At 39.0% G+C, this 19,852-nt stretch overlaps 1 non-coding gene across 1 annotated transcript; it reads left to right on the top strand.

The window, feature by feature from the left end:
* The first annotated feature begins 586 nt into the window (after positions 1–586).
* Positions 587–693, top strand: LOC111902912 (small nucleolar RNA R71). Its single transcript, XR_002854003.2, has one exon. It is a non-coding gene; the product is annotated as a small nucleolar RNA R71 (small nucleolar RNA).
* The last annotated feature ends 19,159 nt before the right edge of the window (positions 694–19,852 follow it).

Below are 19,852 nucleotides of genomic sequence, written 5' to 3' on the forward strand. Positions count from 1 at the left end.
TACACACACATGAGATTTTTATGATATGTGATCTTGGGATTTATTGTATGATATTGATTGGAGTTTCAAATACTGATGTTTTATGAAAATTAAATGAATATGTTTTTAAATTATGCGAAAAATTGTTTTGAAATTCACGGTGTTACACTTATACTCTTCATATGGCATCCACTCCTTCTTCGGTTTTCTCCAGTCCTCATCAAACTTATCCCCACTAGAGTAGCACACTTGAGCGTTTCTGTTCCTAAACTCATCTACATTGCAGTCCTTGGTCAAGTGTGGACCACTGCATCTCTCGCAACCCACTCTTATGGCATGTATCGATTGGTCCATTTGTGTTATCCTTCGCTCCATATTATTCAACATGGTCATTACAGCTGCTATTTCTTCAGTTTGGGCCCCTCCACCGCCTTTGATTCCATATTGCCTCGGGTTGTGGTATTCGCGAGAGTGCTTCGCGAATTCTTCAATTAGCTCCTTGACCTCCCATGGATTTTTCTTTGTCAAAGGTCCTTGAGAATCAAGGAGTTGTCTTGTCATCACGTTGACCCCATCATAAAAGATTAACATCTCTTGCTGCACATTTAGATCATGCTGAGGGCAATTTCTGAGCAAGACCTTGTACCGCTCCCATGCTTCGTATAATGACTCCCCCGGCTGTTGCTCAAAGTTGGCTATTGCCTTCTTTAGTTTGGCTATTTTGGATGGTGGGAAAAACTGGTCCAGGAATTGCTCACGCATTTGAGCCCAAGTGGTAATTGTACTCGGTGGGAGTGCCTTTAACCACTCCTTAGCAGCTCCTTTGAAAGTGATGGGAAGCATCCTAAGCAAGACTGTGTTTCTGTTGGCATTTGGGACATTGAAGTAATCCGCAATGTCGTTGACTTCATCTAAATTCTTAAAATGATCCTCATGATCTTTCCCGAAAAATGGGATGTCCTTTAGTGCAGTCAATATGTGCCCCTTCATCTCGAATGTGGCAGTGGCAGGTATTGCGGGTTGGACTAAACCGGGACCCACATCTTCTCGGATCTGCTTCTTGTAAGCTCCCATGGACATTTCTTCAATTGCTGCCATCTCGTTCCTTGGCTCCTTCTTGGGTTCGCTCGTGTGTTCTTCAAATTCCGGCTCGGTATCGCTTTCGGACTCGGTTTGGACGGGCGTATGATCCAAATGCTCAAGATTGCTCTTGTGCCTCGCGGGTGAACTTGACTCTCCTGTCTTCTTTCCCGACTTCCTAGAAAAAGCTGACTTCAATTCTTGTAAAGGCGTCTTTTTCTTGTGAAGCGCAGACTCGGGATCTTCAAGTGGCGGCACCAAGTGTGTGTTTGAGCTTCTGGTCATGAACTCCTGCAACTTGCTAAACTAAAAACGTAAAACTGAACTAAAATAAGAAAAACTATCTAACAATTAAAAATCTAGTTTTTTAACTGTCCACATCGTGGCAGGTATATGGCCACGTCGTGGACTCTGTGACTAACAGAAAAACTTTATTTTGCTGAAAAATTAACTTTTTGTGGTTTTTACCCCACAAGAAGGATCGATTAATTTAATGCAAATAAATGAGCTAAAAACTAAGTCGTTCCCCGACAACGGCGCCAAAAACCTGATGTGCACAAAAGTACTCACTAATTTTAATATTTTTATAACCTAACAGACTTAACTAACTATGCACTTATAGGCAGTGTACCTAGTCAGATTACAGTATAGTTTGGGTAAGTCGGGTGTCGATCACAGGGAACGGTGTTTCTAATTAATTTACTTATATTAAATTAACCTAATTATTAACAAGTTTAAAAGGGTTTTATCTGATTTTACAAGATCAGATGAACTTAAATCAAATTCAATAATTAAAAACACACTCTTGTTTAGTTTGAATCCACTTCTTCCTTATGGCTAGCTAATGATTACGGATTATTAAGTTGGTTTTTAGTTGTATTAGTAATTTAGTTCTAACTTACCAATAATTAACTAATTCATGTCAAACCATGTATGTTCACACATAATTAAACACAGAACTAATTATAAATGCAAATATACTATGTAAGATTTGTAATATAAACGCAATTATGGTCACAATACACGTTCTCTAGCACAGCTAAGCTTATTTATTCTAATTGCTAACTAAGATTGGTCAATCCTAGCTCTAACAATTTAATGTTCACTAAATCATTAGGTAAACAAGTTCATGCAGTTAATGGTCACTAAGCTACACAGAACACGCAATCAAACAATTAAAGAAACAAACAATAGCATGCTAGGTTATACAGATCAAACACAAGTAATTTTTACCAACTAAACTTAATCCATAAACATTGAACTATTCAAAAGGTTGAATCTTCATCTAGCTAAACAAGAGTAGCTAGATTCAGCTGCTCATCCTAGCAACTAATAAACCAACACAACTTAAATTGAAAGAAAACATGTTCTAATTTAACCAAGATATAAACCTCTATTCTTTTTGGTGTTGAAAACCTTCTTCCAGAACCTTTCTTTCGATCTGAATCGTCTCTTGGAACTCTTTCCTTCAGCCAAAAGCTTCTCTCTTTCGTAATAATCAGGAGAACTTAAATAATCTCCAAAAACCCGCGCCACGTCGTGGGCAGCTTTGCCACGTCGTGGGCTTCAAGTAATCCGTATCGTACAAGGAAATCCTTTGCGTCGTGATGTCTATCTTCTAAAACACTCGTGCCACGTCGTGGCCAACTTTGCCACGTCATGAATTCAGTACTTATCGTGGATTTATTCTTTTCTTGTCTTTCAAGCCTCCCATGTTCCCCATATTGTCACTTTTGGTCCCTCTCTTCGAAAATCCTTTTAATTGACTGAAAATAACAATTTAAAGTCATAAGTATCATTATTCTAAACATATTATCAATTTATTAATAAAAATGTACTTAAATATTGCCTAAAAATAGGTATAAATATGGCAATATCAATTGGTATGAAATCATCTCTTCCATGATAACAACTAAGATGAAGGATGGTTAACCCATCACGGCCCACTTGCAGAAAATGCAAAGGTTTGTGGACCATTTGCTAAAATTGAATGAGGAGATGGCTATAGATATCATTATACACTCCTTACCTCCATGTTATGATCAGTTCCGCATGACCTATCATATGAACAAGGAGGAGGTCACACTTAGAAAACTTCAAGGGCTTTTGAGGACTGCTGAAACTAGTTTCAAAGGTAAATCGGTTGTTACTAGTCCTACCACCGCCCCTGTTCTGGCAATTGGAAAATGAAAGGGGAAGAAGAGGAAGGCTCCCTCTAAGATCCACAAAGGAAAGTCTCTTGATGGATCCCTTCAAGTGGGACAAAGGCTGGTTCTGCTGCTCCCTCTACCATTCCTAAGGAAGCAGAGTGTTTCTATTGTCATGAGAAAAGGCACTGGAAGCGAAGCTGCTCCAAATACTTACAGGATGTCAAAGATAGGAAGGTTAAGGCCACCCATGCATGTATTTATACTATTCTATCTAATAACTCATCACATTCTTGTTCTTGGGTCCTTGATACAGGTCGTGGATTTCACATTTGTTTTGATGTGCATGGCCTAAAAAGAAGTAAGGATGTGGAGCACAGAAAGATAAACTTGATCATGGGGATTAGGAAGGTTTCACCTGTCACCAAGATTGGAGTTTACTCTTTATTTATTAGTAGTGGGTTAGAATTAGAATTGAATAATTGTTGCTACTCATCTGAAATGGTGACTAATATTATTTCCTTTCATGGTTTGTACAAGCAAGGTTTTACTTTTTCATTTGATAATGAAATTGGTGCTATTAATGCTTTTTATAATGGTGTTTTTTATTTTAAAGCATTACCTTGTAATGGTGTATATGAAACTGTGATGGTTGTTGTAACGACCATAAAATTCAAGCCAAATTAAAACATTTTAATTCATTCAAAAACCATTAAGTTCATACATCTCGTTTTCAAGATAGTTTAAACATCAGAGTATTCCCCAAAACCATATCACATAAATCACAAAACATGAGGAGCGGTACGATCACGCCTTCGCCTTGCCACGATCTCCAGAAGTACCTGAAACAATACACTAAACTGTAAGCCCGAAAGCTTAGTGAGTTACCCCCAAAATACCAACCACATATAAACATACTCATAACATATCACAAATAAAACAACCATGCACATCGGGTCTACTGTGTGACTGGTCCGCCCGCACCGGGCCTTCAGTCAACCTGGTCCACCCTCTGAGTCTAGCCATGTACATCGATTCTATAATGTGATTGGTCTGCCCGCACCGGGCCTTCAATCCACCTGGCCCACTCTCTGAGTCTACAATATGACTGGTCCGCCCGTACTGGGCCTTCAGTTGGCCTGGTCCACTTTCCGAGCCTCGGCACGTCTGGTCCACCCTCTTGGGGCCTTCAGCCTATCCGGACAGCTCGTTGGGCCTTCGGAATATCCGGTCCGCCCTGGGTATGCTTGCCTATAACACAAAGCAGGACCCGCCTCAACCCAACCCCCGTCAAACAACCATGTGCACATGCAACAATTAACCACATAACAAATCCTTAACCAGACAAACAGTCTAACAGATCACATAACATATCAACATCCTAACCAGGATTCCGACCTAACCGGTCACAAGCATAACAATACCCTATATACCAGGTACCGAGCTTAACCAGGTCACTAACATAACATTACCCTAAATACCGGGTACCGACCTTAACCATGTCACTAACATAATACCATCCTAAATACCAGGATGCAGATCTAGCAAAGCAATAACATAACAAAGAATACCCGGATTTCCATCCGATAAAGGGCCGGCCTTGGTGTCGTAGTCCCTGTCGATATAGTGAGGATAACTCACCTGTAATTGCCGACTAAAGAGATAAGACCAAGCTGCTCCGACCACCTACACGAACTTCACCACAAGACACTACCAAAGAACCAATTCCATAAATACCAGAATTACCAAAATACCCTTGGAAGTCAAACTGGTCAACTCTTGGTCAAAGTCAAAGTCCTCCGACAAAGTCAACCTTCCTGGTTGACTTCTACTCGCCAAGTCGCCCCAAGACTCGCCGAGTCCAACGATCTCTAAGTCCTATCCTGTACAAATCACCGAGTCGCCAACCGACTCACTAATCCAAAGCTTTAACCCAAAAGAGATTGGGTTTTGCGACTAGACCCGCCGAGTCCAAGAACAAACTCGCCGAGTCCAAGGAAATCTTCAACAGACTCGCCGAGTTGTTCTTTCAACTCGCTGATCCCATGCACATGTTCATACAACTCGTCGAGTACACCCATGTGACTCGCCGAGCCTCTGCAGTTCTCAATCCATTAAGAGGCTTTTCGAGCCATTCAAGGGCTCCAATCCATAGATCCACCCTTCTACAATCTAACCCTCACATAAAGTTGCAAACTTTACGTGAAACCATGGGGATATAGGACTAAAACACACTAGGGCTTGGGTTTTAGACAAAGGGGCTTCACCAACAACTAAATGATTGAAACTTTATGATATTATGGACCATCACAAGCCTATATCTGAAGTAGCAACCTCAGACCTAAGATTAGGGTTTTCTCATTCCAGCACCAACTCGTCGAGTCCAACTTCCGACTCGGTGAGTTGGTCACTTAATTCACGACCCAAACCCGCTCCGACTCGGCGAGTAAGCGTACCTACTCGTCGAGTCCCTGCTTCAAAATTACACTTTAACCCTTAAATCATACTTCTGAAATTTGGGATGTTACAGTTGTAGACAACTTAGGAAATAATGTGTTGCACATTGATTCTTCCAATGAATTGGATAAGGCATGCTTATGGCATTGTCGTCTTGTACATGTCAGCAAGAAGTGCATAGGCCAACTCCAAAAGGCTGGAGTTTTGGAGTCATTCAACTTAAGGTCGTATGACACTTGCGGATCTTGCTTACTTGGAAAGATGACCAAGTCACCCTTCACTGGTACTTGTGAAAGGGGTGAAGTTTTGTTGGATCTCATACACACCGATGTATGTGGGCCCTTCAGAACCGCCACAAGGGATTCTAACCGCTTCTATGCGACTATTACTGATGATTACAGTAGATATGGCTATGTCTACTTAATCAAACATAAGTCATAAACCTTTGAGAAATTCAAAGAGGTTAAAAAAAAAGTGGAGAATTAGCTGGATAGGAAGATAAAGATGCTCCGATCCGATTGGGGTGGTGAGTATCTTAGTATCGAGTTCCTTGACTATCTTAAGGAATGTGGAATTGTTTCACAATTGACGCCACCTAGGACACCACAGCTTAATGGTGTGGCTGGGAGGCGCAATCGAACCTTGTTGGACATGGTTCGTTCCATGATGAGTCGAGCTTCGTTACTTATCTCATTCTAGGGGTATGCCTTAGATACTGGTGTCGATATCCTTAATCTAGTCCCAACTAGGAAGGTTGCCAAAACACCTCATGAGATGTGGATAGGGACGGTTCCCTCATTAGCACACATCAAGGTTTGGGTTTGCGAGGCTTTTGTGAGATACGAGACTCACGACAAGCTCGAACCTCGAAGTGGGCGGTGTATTTTCATTGGCTACCCATAGAAATCCTTTGGTTATCTCTTCTACAGACTGAGTGATAATGTTGTCTTCGTAGTGAGGAGAGGAGTCTTTCGCGAGAGAGAGCTCATAGGCCAAGGAGACAGTGGGAGGCAAATTGAACTTGAAGAGCTTCAAGAGTCAAGTGGTGAAGGAACCTCAAACACCAGCGATCAACCTGAGGAGGAAACTCATGTTGTGCCGATTGACGAGTCCGCACCTCTGAGGTGTTCCAGTAGAGTTAGTGTTCCACCTTGTTATATGGTTTTCATATAACATTTGAGGGTGATACAGTTATCAATGATAGCACACTGATAAATTTGGATGAATCTAACAACTACAAGGAAGCCATGGCAGGCCCCGAGTCTGCTAAATGGAAACAGGCGATGGACAACGAGATTCAGTCCATATATGACAATCAAGTTTGGAACTTGGTTGGCAATGTACCAGGTCATAAGATAGTCGGGTGCAAATTGATCTTCAAGAAGAAGACCGACATCGATGGGAAGGTACACACTTATAAGACGCAACTGGTTGTGAATGGCTTTACTCAAACTCCAGGAGTTGACTATCTCACCAGTAGCGAAGATTAAGTCTATTAGGGTTATGCTAGCCATAGCTGCATTTCATGATTATGAAATATGGCAAATGGATGTCAAAACCGCTTTCCTTAATGGAAAGTTGGTTGAGGATGTTTACATGAGTCGGCCAGAGGGTTTTGTCGATGCAAAGTACCCTAATAGAGTGTGTAAGCTTGAGAAATCCATTTATGAATTGAAACTAGAGTCTCGCAGATGGAATCTTTGTTTCGATGAGAAAGTCAAAGAGTTTGGCTTTTCGAGAAGCGAGGATGAGTCCTGTGTATATGTCAAGGCTAGTGGGAGCATATTTAGCTTTCTGGTGCTATATGTGGATCACATACTTCTCATAGGAAATGATATACCAACCTTGCAGGAGGTTAAGTCTTGGCTTGGGAAATGTTTCGCTATGAAGGACCTCGGAGAAGCTGCCAATATTCTTGGGATATGGATATTGAGAGATAGGAGTAAGAGACTAATTGGACTTAGTCAGAGTACCTACTTGGAAAAGGTGTTGAAAAGATTCAGCATGATGGATCCAAGAGATAATATGACTTTCCGATCCAGAGCAATAAAAAACCGAGTAAAACTCAGAGTCCGAGTATAGAGGCTGAGATAGCTTAGATGAGTTGGATACCATATGCTTCCGCAGTTGGTTCGATCATGTGTACTATGACTTGTACTTGCCATGATGTGACATTCGCTTTGAGCATGCTCAGAAAATATCAAGGGAATCCTAGCAAGGCTCACTAGACTACAGTAAAGAACATTCTCAAGTACCTGCGGAGGACTAAGGACTAGGTCCTTACCCTCGTTGGGAGTGATGACTTGAGAGTGGTGGGGTATAGTGATGCCAACTTTTAGACCGACATAGATAATTTCCGATCTCATTCGGGCCGGGTATTTACCTGAATGGAGGAGCAATAACATGGAAATGTTCCAAGCAAGAGACAGTAGTTGATTCAATGTGCGAATCAGAGTACATAGCAACAAGCGAGGCGGCGAAGGAGACAATATGGTTGAAGAACTTCATCGGAGACCTTGGAGTTGTACTAGCTATAAAGGAGCCTATGGAGATTTTCTATGACAGCGAGAGTGCGGTTGCCTTAGTTAAGGAACCAAGGGATCATGGCAGATCCAGGCACATCGACAGAAAATATCACTTCATAAGACATCGAATAGAAGAATGACTCCTCGTAGCAAATAGGTTATCATCAGAGGAGAACCCATCAGATCCCCTCACGAAGGGACTAAGAAAGGTTAAGAACTTACAGCATGCGAGGCGCATCGGGCTGAAGGACGATATTAGTTTTAATGATTAGATAGTTTTGAAACTTGTAATAGTTGAAATGTAATTGACATTTGATGATTAAATAAAAGGTGTTTTTTATTTATAAGTAATTTCACTATCTTGTGTCAATCATTTACTATTGTTTCACTTTGCATGTTTTGACTTCCAGAATAGTTATATTATTCAAACTATCCACAGCCGATCATACTTTGGAAGTAGGTATTGAAGCAAGACTGTCATGAATTTTGCTTGTAGATTGTATGAATTGTATTAGACATAGAAAAGGATTGCTACAACATTCATGAGTGCTCATAAGGTCTGAGTATTGGATTAAACCCACACTCACTTGTATCACTTCATGGAATTTATCTCGAGTGATCGTGAGATGATAATATCATATGAGTCTTCAAACCAAGAGATATGAGTTGTTGACTATGAGTTGGTTGTATATTGATAGTATGAAACTGCATCAGTAACTTGATGCTATAAAACGTGTTGTTGTGTACAATTTAACGAGTGGTTAGGACAATAATATGATTCGAAGTTTATGTGTTCCTTTCAGTCCTTGGAGAATTAAAAGTGATATCTTGGGCCTCTCGATGATTTTTTTTTGACATATGTGTCGGGCCCGGTCAGAACTAAATTGATGTGTTCGATTAAGTTCTATGTCAAACAAATCGGAAATCAGGAAACAAACTGTTGGACAATAAGTATGACGTTGCTCCATGTATTTTTCCGGCTGATATCTTGAGAACAGAGGATTATATGATCACTTATCTAAAATGGTGCGTCACAGTTCGACAGAGGCTTTTAAGAGCTACGATTGCTAGTCGATGTTTTAAGTCATACTTGCAGCTATAGTTATTAGACTTATCCAAGTGGGAGACTGTTGGATAAGGTGTCTAAGTCCATAACTATAATTGGTATGTACTTGACCCGATAGTAGCATGGTCCATTTGGGTTGCATGTCACCAGAACATTTGGATGGACTTTTGAGAAGAGGTTATTTATGATTTATTAATATTTTATAAGTTCTAATATATTAATATGAAATCATATTATTTAATTAGTATTGATCAAAAATTAATTTGGAAATAATTTGGTGATCAAATAGACTAATTAAATGTAAGGGGTTGATTTGGAAAATCAATGATTCTTATAGTGTGGGCCTATAATTATTTAGGTTGGGCTAAACCAACATGGTAGTCCATGGATAGTCCATGGAGTTTTAACCTATGGTGCCTAAGTAAGATGAAAAATCATGCACATTAGGGTTTACATGGATGTAACACTAATCCTTGCCACAGTATATAAAAACCCCTTTAGCTCATGAAATCAGCCACTAGTGATCTTTGGAAGAGCATATCCGATTTTTTAGTGCAAGTAATACTCTCTTAAGTCCTCCATTGTTGGTGTTGGTGTGTGAAGCATTTGAGGCATCACATTTGGGGTGCTAGGCTCTTAAAGGTCCAAGGAAACAAGCTACAAGAAAGGTATGTCATCTAACTAGTTTTTTTTATACAAGTACCCATGTTTTGCATGCTTGGTAGGGTAATGCTTTGGAAAATCAAATTGCATGTATAATTAGAGAAAACATTGATCCAAAGCATTTAGGGTTGTATGTGCACCTTAAGGTTATTAGGATGCTCAAAACCCATCAATATGATCTCTAGAGGATCTGGCATTTGTGGTACCTCTTACTCTGTAGCAAAAAGGTACGCCAAGGTATCCAAAACGGAGAAGGAAAAAGGACCACAGAAGAACACATCGATCACAAACGAAAAGGATATTACATTCGACGAAGCGGATATGCAAGATATCTAGGATCCTCATCATGACGGATTAGTGATTACTCTACATCGCCAACCATTTTGTTAGTAGGATCCTCATCGATGGAGGATCATCGGTCAACATCATACTCCTAGACGCATTGAAGGGAATGAACATCCCAGAGTCTGAGATAGTCGCAAGATCCTCATTTTTGATTGGATTCAGTGGCGAAACCAAACACACCATCAACGAGATAAAGCTACCAATCTACATAGAGGGGGTAAACTCTATACAACATTTTTGTGTAATTTATACATTATCCTCTTATGATGTTATACTAGGTAGATCATGAATCCACGAAATGAAGGTCGTTCCATCCACGTATCATCAATGCTTAAATATGGCTACCCCATGGGGGGCAGTGAAGATCATAGGAGACCAACAAGAATCCAAGGAATGCTACAAGACTTCGATGAAATCTTTGATGGTGCCACAAAAAGCATAGCAGTTAAGGCAGGGGGCACGATACGTGCTAGAAGCAAGATAACAATATATAAAAGAAGTGCCCCTGAACCTTAAGGATCCTGAAGCCAAGGTTCTCATAGGATCCTCAATGCCCGAATAAATCGGACATGATCTCATAAAGTTCCTCAAGGCTAGAAGCAAGATGTTCGGATGGAAGCATGAGGACATGACAGGTATCGATATAAGCATAATAACCCATAAACTTAACATTGATCCGTCTTTCAGGTCGATACCCCAAAAGAGAAGGAAGTTTGCACCAGAAAGAAACCAAGTCATACAAGAAGTAGAGAAACTTCTTAGAACAGGCATGATCAGGGAGGTGAAATTCCCAAGATGGCTAGCTAATGTGGTCGTGGTACAAAAGAAGAACGGAAAATGGAGAGTGTGTGTAGATTATCGGATCTCAACAAGGCTTGTCCCACGGATTCTTTCCCTTTACCACACATCAACTCCATGATAGAGGCAATACCAGGTCATGACTTATTAACATTCATGGACGCATCAATAGGATTCCAACAGATCCAGATGAAACCGCCTGAGCCAGAAGACACGTCATAACTGCAACATGTATCTATTGTTACACTGCCATGCCATTTGGTCTTAAAAATGCATGTGCAACATACAAATACTGGTCAATAAGATGTTCAAAGAGAAATTAGGGGACACCATGGAAGTCTACATCAATGACATGGTGGTCAAGTCCAAAAAAGTCGAGGATCACCTCAAGGATCTTGAAGAAGCCTTCAACATCCTAAACCAATATAACATGAAGTTGAATCCCTCCAAGTGTCACTTTGGGATGAGATCGCGTAAGTTTCTAGGATACATGGTGACCAAAAGAGGAATTGAAGCAATCCCGGAGCAAATCAAGGCCATCCTTAACCTAAAATCACCATCCTCGACATAAGATATTCAGAGACTAACAGGAAGAGTGGCAGCCCTAAACAAGTTCATCTCGGAAAGATGCAAGCCTTTCTATGACATCTTGAAAAAGAACAAAAGATTCGAATGGACCCACGAACATGAAGACACTTTCCAGGAACTTAAAATATATTTAAGTTCACCACCCCTATTGGTTAAACCATTAAACAGGGAACCACTCCTTCTTTACCTCTCAATATCCTCAAACGTGTTAAGTGCAGTATTAGCTAAGGATCTCAATGGGGACCAACATCCCATCTACTATGTAAGTAAAAGTCTCCTGGATCCTGAGACCAGGTATTCCCACCTTAAGAAACTAATACTTGCATTAGTAACAACTTCTACTAAGTTAAGACATTATTTTGAAACACACCCTATAAATTTAAGAACTAACTATCCAATTGAATGTGTCATGAGAAAACCAAAAATGTCAGGAAGATTGGCAAAATGGTCCGTGAAGCTAAGCACATATGACATAAAGTACGAACCAAGATCTGCCATAAAGTACCAAGCTTTGGCAGATTTTGTGGCTGACTTTAGTGATGATCTAAGAGCTGGAGTTGAGATAAAAGCCAACCAACTTCTAGAAGAAGAGAACGTGGGGAGATGGACGTTATTCACAGATGGAACTGGCTTGGGATTAGGGGTGCAAATGAGCCGATCCGAGCCCGAACCTGACCAAGCTCGAGCTCGGCTCGCTTAAAATTTGTATGCCTCGAGTTCGAACGTGGCTCGTTTCGAGCCCCAAATAAAGAGATTGAGATTGGATCGTGAAGTAATATATAGGCTTGGGCTTGGCTCGGGTTCAACTCGTTTTGTCTAACTGAGCCTAAACGAGCTTAAGTTTGGCTCAAGCTCGTTAAAATCTCGTTTACAAAAAGAATTCCAGAAGAAAAAAACAAACCCACGAATTTACTTAAATTTCAGCAAGGTGCAGACTACTTAAATTCCAACCAAGATGCATAAATAAAATCTTCAAATTACATAAGTTTTAAACTTGAACATACAAACCTAAAATATAGTGGGAGATTTACCAAAACACCGACACCAACGCCTCTCTCGGAAGGAGTGAAAATGTGTTTTATTTATTTATGATTGTCATCATAGGACTAGTTTTCGTTTCAAAAAAAAATATAGTAACTTATTCATTTACTATTATAATTATATTCTTATATGAATACAAATGCTTTTTTATGTATTTATATACGATTACCATTTTAGTTGATTTTATAAATTTTTTTCTCAAGTTTTATTCATTTACGATTACAAGTGTATTCATAAATACAACTAAGTTAATTCATTTATAATTTACAATTTTATTCATTTATAAATGAAATGTATAAATAATTATTTATGAAGAAATTTTTTTAAAAAAATCAATGACGTAAACCGATAAATTATTCATTCTCTTGATATTTGATTGCTAAAAGTGAAACAAAAAAATGAAAAATGAAATAAAACAAAAAAACATTTTCTAAGATAAAGACATTAAATCGCGATTTTATAATTCATTAAAAGAATAGAATATATAAAAAAAAAAATGAGATATTTTGGGTAATTGTTATCATAATCACTAAAATTTAGGAAATCATAATTTAATTAGATGATAAAATTCCATTTATATCTTATAAAATGATTAATCTACAATTGTTCTCGCGTTCTAAATTTTTTTGGTGTTCTCGATTGAATCTCTCCATATATATATATATATATATATATATATATATATATATATATATATATATATATATATATATATATATATATATATATATATATATATATATATATATATATATATATATATATATATATATATATATATATAATGAAGCGATGGGATAATATGTTGGTAGAAACTTTGTCTAGACTTAAGCAATGATATTATGCTTAATCGTTATGCTATCCGTTATACTGGGAAAAGATTATACCAAGATGTTACGTTAGCCAATTTCCTAAGATAACTTAGTACATAGAAGTAATGTTGGCCGAATATAAGGATATGCATTATACTTAGTTGTTACTCTTCCCTTATATCCAGTTATTAAAATAATCATAATTATTGTATATATGGTAAAAGAGTATATATATATATATATATATATATATATATATATATATATATATATATATATATATATATATATATATATATAGTGATAATTAGGGAAAAATTTCATTAGACAAAGATGAAAGAAAGAAAATATAAAACTATAATCGTACTTAAGATTAAATAAACATGTGTTAGTGAGTTGCTATTATTCATCCTATAGCGTGATTAAATTCGGATAAACCCGAACCTATAATCGTTAATCTTGCGTGAGCTACAAAGATATGTATATATCTATATGAGGCTGAAACTCCCACCTTGATTGCTAGCTATAATCTCGACATGATAACTTTCTTAAATATAAAAATAATATTATTCAACGTCCGATGAAGCGTCGTGCGGGGCATATATTGGTTCATAGCGCCGATTATAGGGCCTCATGGTAATATTTTTTGGAAAATCTTTACTTAAACTGCCTAGAGTGACTCCTTCAAGTAGTTAGATGATCCGATTAAAAAGAATTCGATAACAATTATAAAAGCTAGGATATGTAATATATCCTAAAAGAGAGAAAGATTTAAAAGAAAGAAAATTAGGATTGATACTACATCCTAACGATAAGAATTAGGCAACGAAAATATGATTTTTAGAAACTTCGAATTTGGAACCTAAGAAATAAGGAACTTATGAAAGAATAATATATTCATTAATAAATATCCTAAAATTTTTCAAAGATTTTTATCGAAACTTATAAACTTGTGAACTCACCAACATCACGTTGAAGTTTTCAAAATCACATGTGCTCATAGGATAAAGAGAAGCTTAGCGTAAGGAAGGGAAAGCCACACGAAGATAAATATGTATCAGTTTAGTTAATGTAATTGATATTATTAATTAAAGATAATCTCTCTTCTGAGATTTGTACTGTATGTCACCCTTGGTGTTTCCGTCGTCGGCTCGGGGTGTGACAGTGTGAGATTGGAACGAAGAGTAGAGCTCTGTTCTATGACACTGATGTGTGTCAGGTTACAGGTTACGTACCGGAGTACTACACTAATATTCCTCCTTTTTTTGGACAACTAGAAATGGTAGGCATGTACCAAGAAACCGTTTAGGTATGTTTGGTCACCTATTAGAGTAAGATGACAACACTTTACTGATCTAGACAAGTCTCGTGAATTACGTTGTTAATGTGGATTTATAACCCACATGCATATTATGTAACATAACGGGTATTCGTTCTCATATGTCTTTATACTATATCCACACGAATGTTCCTCCAATTCACTCAAACCTAGCTCTGATACCAACTTGTAACTCCTATAAAATTTGAGCCAAATCAAAACATTTTAATTTATTCAAAACCATTAAGTTCATACATTTGTTTTCAAAATAGTTTAAACATCAGAGTATTCCCCAGAACCATATCACATAAATCATAAAACATGAGGAGCGGTACGATCACGCCTTCGCCTTGCCATGATCTCCAGAAGTACCTGAAACAATACACTGAACTGTAAGCCCGAAAGATTAGTGAGTTACCCCCAAAATACCAACCACACATAAACATACACATAACATATCACAAAAAGAACAGCCATGCACATCGGGTCTACTGTGTGACTGGTCCGCTCGCACCGGGCCTTCAGTCCACCTGATCCACCCTCCGAGTCTAGCCATGTACATCGAGTCTACGGTGTGACTGGTCCGCTCGCACCGGGCCTTTAGTCCACCTGATCCACCCTCCAAGTCTACAGTATGATTGGTCCGCCCACACCGGGCCTTCAGTCGGCCTGGTCCACTCTCTGAGCCTCGGCACGTCTGGTCCGCCATCTTGGGGCCTTCAGCCTATCCGAACCGTTCGTCGGGCTTTCGAAATATCCGGTCCGCGGTGGGTATGTTGGCCTACAGCAGAAAGCAGGACCCGCCTCAACCCAACCCCCGTCAAACAACCATGTGCACATACAACAATTAACCACATAAAAAATCCTTAACCAGACAAACAGTCTAACAGATCACATAGCATATCAACATCCTAACAAGGATTCCGACCTAACTAGACATGCACACAAAAACCGGTTTGGGCTATAGGATCCGATCCGATCCGAAAACCGGATTTGGTCAAAACCGGTTTTGACCGAACCGGATCGGATTGAACCGGCCACCGGATTGAAACCGGATCGAGACTTCGGATAGCGAATCGGATTAGACCCCCAGATCGAGAACCGGATTTTGACCGAACCGGATCCAAAACCGGTTTGAAACCGGATTTTTTTGTTACCGTTAAAAAACGGGAAAATTTGATTTTTTTTTTAAACTAGTCGTTAGAACTTAAAAAAAACGGCTAATTTGACTTTTTTTTGACTTTTTGGCACTTCTAAACACCTATATATACCTTTCATTTGCTACATTTCAATTTTACACAAAAAATTTACTACTTATTTTCATAATACTCAAAAAAATAAGCTCGAGAAATTCAACCGCGGGTCAAGATTCAGATGCAACGGTGGTTAAAATCATACCAACCACTCGGAGTAAAGAAGTGTGGGAACATTACGATTTGTGTTTGTTGTCGAACGGGAAGGAAAAAGCGAGATGCAAGAAGTGCGGAATGTTTTTGGGAAAAGATGGCAATAGCACGTTAAGGAGTCATACAACAAAAACTTGTTCGGCTGTAAAAGGTCAAAGCGATCAAAGTCAACCAAATATTACTCCCGACGGGTCGATCTTCATTTACAACAATGATGACCTTCGTGAAAGCTTTTGCAAGTTCGTGATTCAAGAGGGCTATCCTTTCAACCACTTCGACAACCCACGATTAACAAGGATTTTGCGGGGAAAAATGCAACTGCAATACCGGCAAGTAAGTCGCACTTCTCTTAGACATGATGCTTTAAAGTATTGGGATATAGCCAAAAAAGATATGCAATTCGGATTTTTAAATATAAAAACCGGTGTTTCTTTAACCTGTGACGTTTGGTCCTCCGTCGGTAGTTGTCCCAAAAGCTATCTTTGTGTCACGGCACATTGGATAGATCCCTCTATTTGGGTAATGAACAAACGAGTTATTGCTTTTGAACTTTTTGCGCATCCTCACACGGGGGCAAGATTATTTGCAATTTTAGTAAGCGTTATAGACTTATAATTTACGCGACAAAATCTTCTCTATTTCGTTTGACAATGCAAGTAACAATACCGCCGCGGCAAAAAGATTAATTGCAAAATATAAACCTATTTTAGATGGCTCGTTTTTTCATACTAGATGTGTTTGTCACATTATTAATCTTGCGGTACAAGATGGTTTAAAAATGATAGATTCGACGATTGAAAAATTCAAAATTGTGTTAACTAGAGTTTTTGGAAAAAATAAAGCTACAATGGAAAAATATCGAAAGTTTGCCATTTCCATTAACGTAACTCCATATAGTCCTCATTGGGATTGTGACACTAGATGGAGTTCAACATGCATGATGTTTGAAAGTTTGACACGTCAAAGAATCGCTTTGCAATTATTTTACGACACAATTTCAAAAGGAAAAAACCCGGTTTCGGATTATGATTGGGATTTGATGGAAGAGTTTGTGGAAATGTTAAAAGTTTTTAAACAATCAACCACTTTTCTATCGGGTGTGTATTACCCTACAAGTCCGTTGTTACTAAATGAATTATGGTTGATGTCCGCACAATTGGAACGTTTTGAACAAAGAAGTGAAATATTTGTTTTGGTTACGAGACCAATGAGACAAAAACTAGTCAAATATTTCAAAGAAATGCCACCACTTTTTACTTGCGCCGCGGCATTAAACCCATGTATCAATGTTACGGGTGTAGAGGCTTTGATTACCAAAATTGCTATGTCTTTAAATTTGCACAAAGATAACTCAAACTACATCCGTAACCAAATAAACATTTTTAATGATACTTTTACTAATTTGTTTGACATTTACGCTATAAAATATGGCAATATGTCAAACACTTTTGCAAGTGTAACCGACTCTACTAGCGGTGCATCAGGTAGTGGTGGGGGTCGAACGGATTTTCATATCGACCTCTATAACTACCTTTTGGAGGAGCAAAACAAAAGAGCACGCACATTAACGCCTAGTAGCGAACTTGGAATTTATATGGGTTCAAACTTTTTAAAATTCATGAGTGCACCACAATTTAAAAATTTGGATCTTTTGGCTTGGTGGAGAGAAAAGGAAGCACAATTTCCTATTCTCTCCGTCATGGCCCGTGATTTACTAACCGTCCAAGCTTCCACGGTAGCTTCGGAATCCGCTTTTTCTTTTAGTGGAAGAGTTTTATCAAAGTTGAGGACGAATCTTACCCCGGTTGCGGTAGAGGTTTGCGTTTCCTTGAAGGATTACTTGGATTCTGTGGAACGTATACAACACTTGGCATCACTAGAAGGCCCACTATCACAAAATGTTGAACCGGAGATCATGGATGAAGAATATGCACAAGGCTTATCAACACCTCCGGAAGACGAAGACGATGATGATGAAGTCGAAGATGAAGACGGGGATGAAGAATATGGCATTGATGAGACCCCTAGTTACTTGCGTGGCGGTTGAAGAATAATTAAATGAAGGCGACACGAAGTGGAAGACCACAAAAACTATTTCCATTTGGCTAAATGTTATAACGCCACTTTATTATTATTATTATTTAACTAGTTTAAAAACTCTTTCTAATTCGACGTTTGATGTATGTTTTAACTATTTTAATGTACCCATGTTGCATTTTGTGTTATATTTGAGGTCCAAAAAATGTGTATTTAAAAAAATAGAGAAAATCGGATCGGATTTCTGATCGGATCGGATTAAACCGAATCGGATGCGGGGCTCGGAAAACCGGTCAAATCCGGTTTGAAATCGGTTCGAATTAAAGGTTGAATCGGATTGGGCGTGACATAATCAAACCGGATCGGATCCGGATCCGGATCGGATCGGATCGGGTCTTTGTGCATGTCTAGACCTGACCGGTCACTAGCATAACATTACCCTATATACCGGGTACCGACCTTAACCAGGTCACTAACATAGCATTACCTTAAATACCGGGTACCGATCTTAACCAGGTCACTAACATAATACCATCCTAAATACCAGGATGCAGATCTAGCAAAGCAATAACATAACAAACAATACCCGGAATTCCATCCGATAAAGGGCCGGCCTTGGTGCCATAGACCATGTTGATATAGTGAGGATAACTCACCTGCAATTGCCGACTGAAGAGATAAAACCAAGCTGCTCCGATCACCGACACGAACTTCACCACAGGACACTACCAAAGAACCAATTCCATAAATACCAGAATTACCAAAATACCCTTGGAAGTCAAACTGGTCAACTCTTGGTCAAAGTCAAAGTCCTTAGACAAAGTTAACCTTCTTGGTTGACTTCTACTCGCCGAGTCAACCCGTCGACTCGCCGAGTTCCCACACCCAGAAAACTCTCATATCACAACTTAACTCGCTGAGTCCAACGATCTCTGAGTCCCATCCTAACCAACTCACCGAGTCGCCAACCGACTCACTAATCCAAAGCTTTAACCTAAAAGAGATTGGGTTCTGGGACCAGACTTGCCGAGTCTAAGAACAGACTCGCCGTGTCCAAGGCAATCTTCAACAGTCTCGCCGAGTTGTTCTTCCAACTCTCCGAGTCCATGCACATGTTCATACAACTCGTCGAGTACACCCATGTGACTCGCCGAGTCTCTCCAGTTCTCAACCCATTCAGAAGCTATTCGAGCCATGTTGAGGCTCAAATCCATAGATCCACCCTTCTACAATCTAACCCTCACATGAAGTTGCAAACTTTACGTGAAACCATGGAGATATAGGCCCAAAACACACTAGGGATTGGGTTAAGGACTAAGGGGCTTCACCAACAACTCTTAAACATAAACTTTATGACATTATGGACCATCACAAGCCTAGATCTGAACTCCAAACCCGAAATAGATCTCAAACAAGTTAAATAACTCCTAAAAAAACCACCAAGGATGAACCAAAAAGGAAATAGCTCAAGATAAGGGATCCTTACCTCAAAGATTTGCCCAAAACTGATGTAGATCCCAGATCTATACAAGCCCCTTGATGCTAGCTTCCAATTTCTCAAGCTTCTTCCACCAATTTCCTCTTTTCAAT

Source organism: Lactuca sativa, chromosome 5 (assembly GCF_002870075.4).
Source record: "Lactuca sativa cultivar Salinas chromosome 5, Lsat_Salinas_v11, whole genome shotgun sequence".
Taxonomy (NCBI): domain Eukaryota; kingdom Viridiplantae; phylum Streptophyta; class Magnoliopsida; order Asterales; family Asteraceae; genus Lactuca; species Lactuca sativa.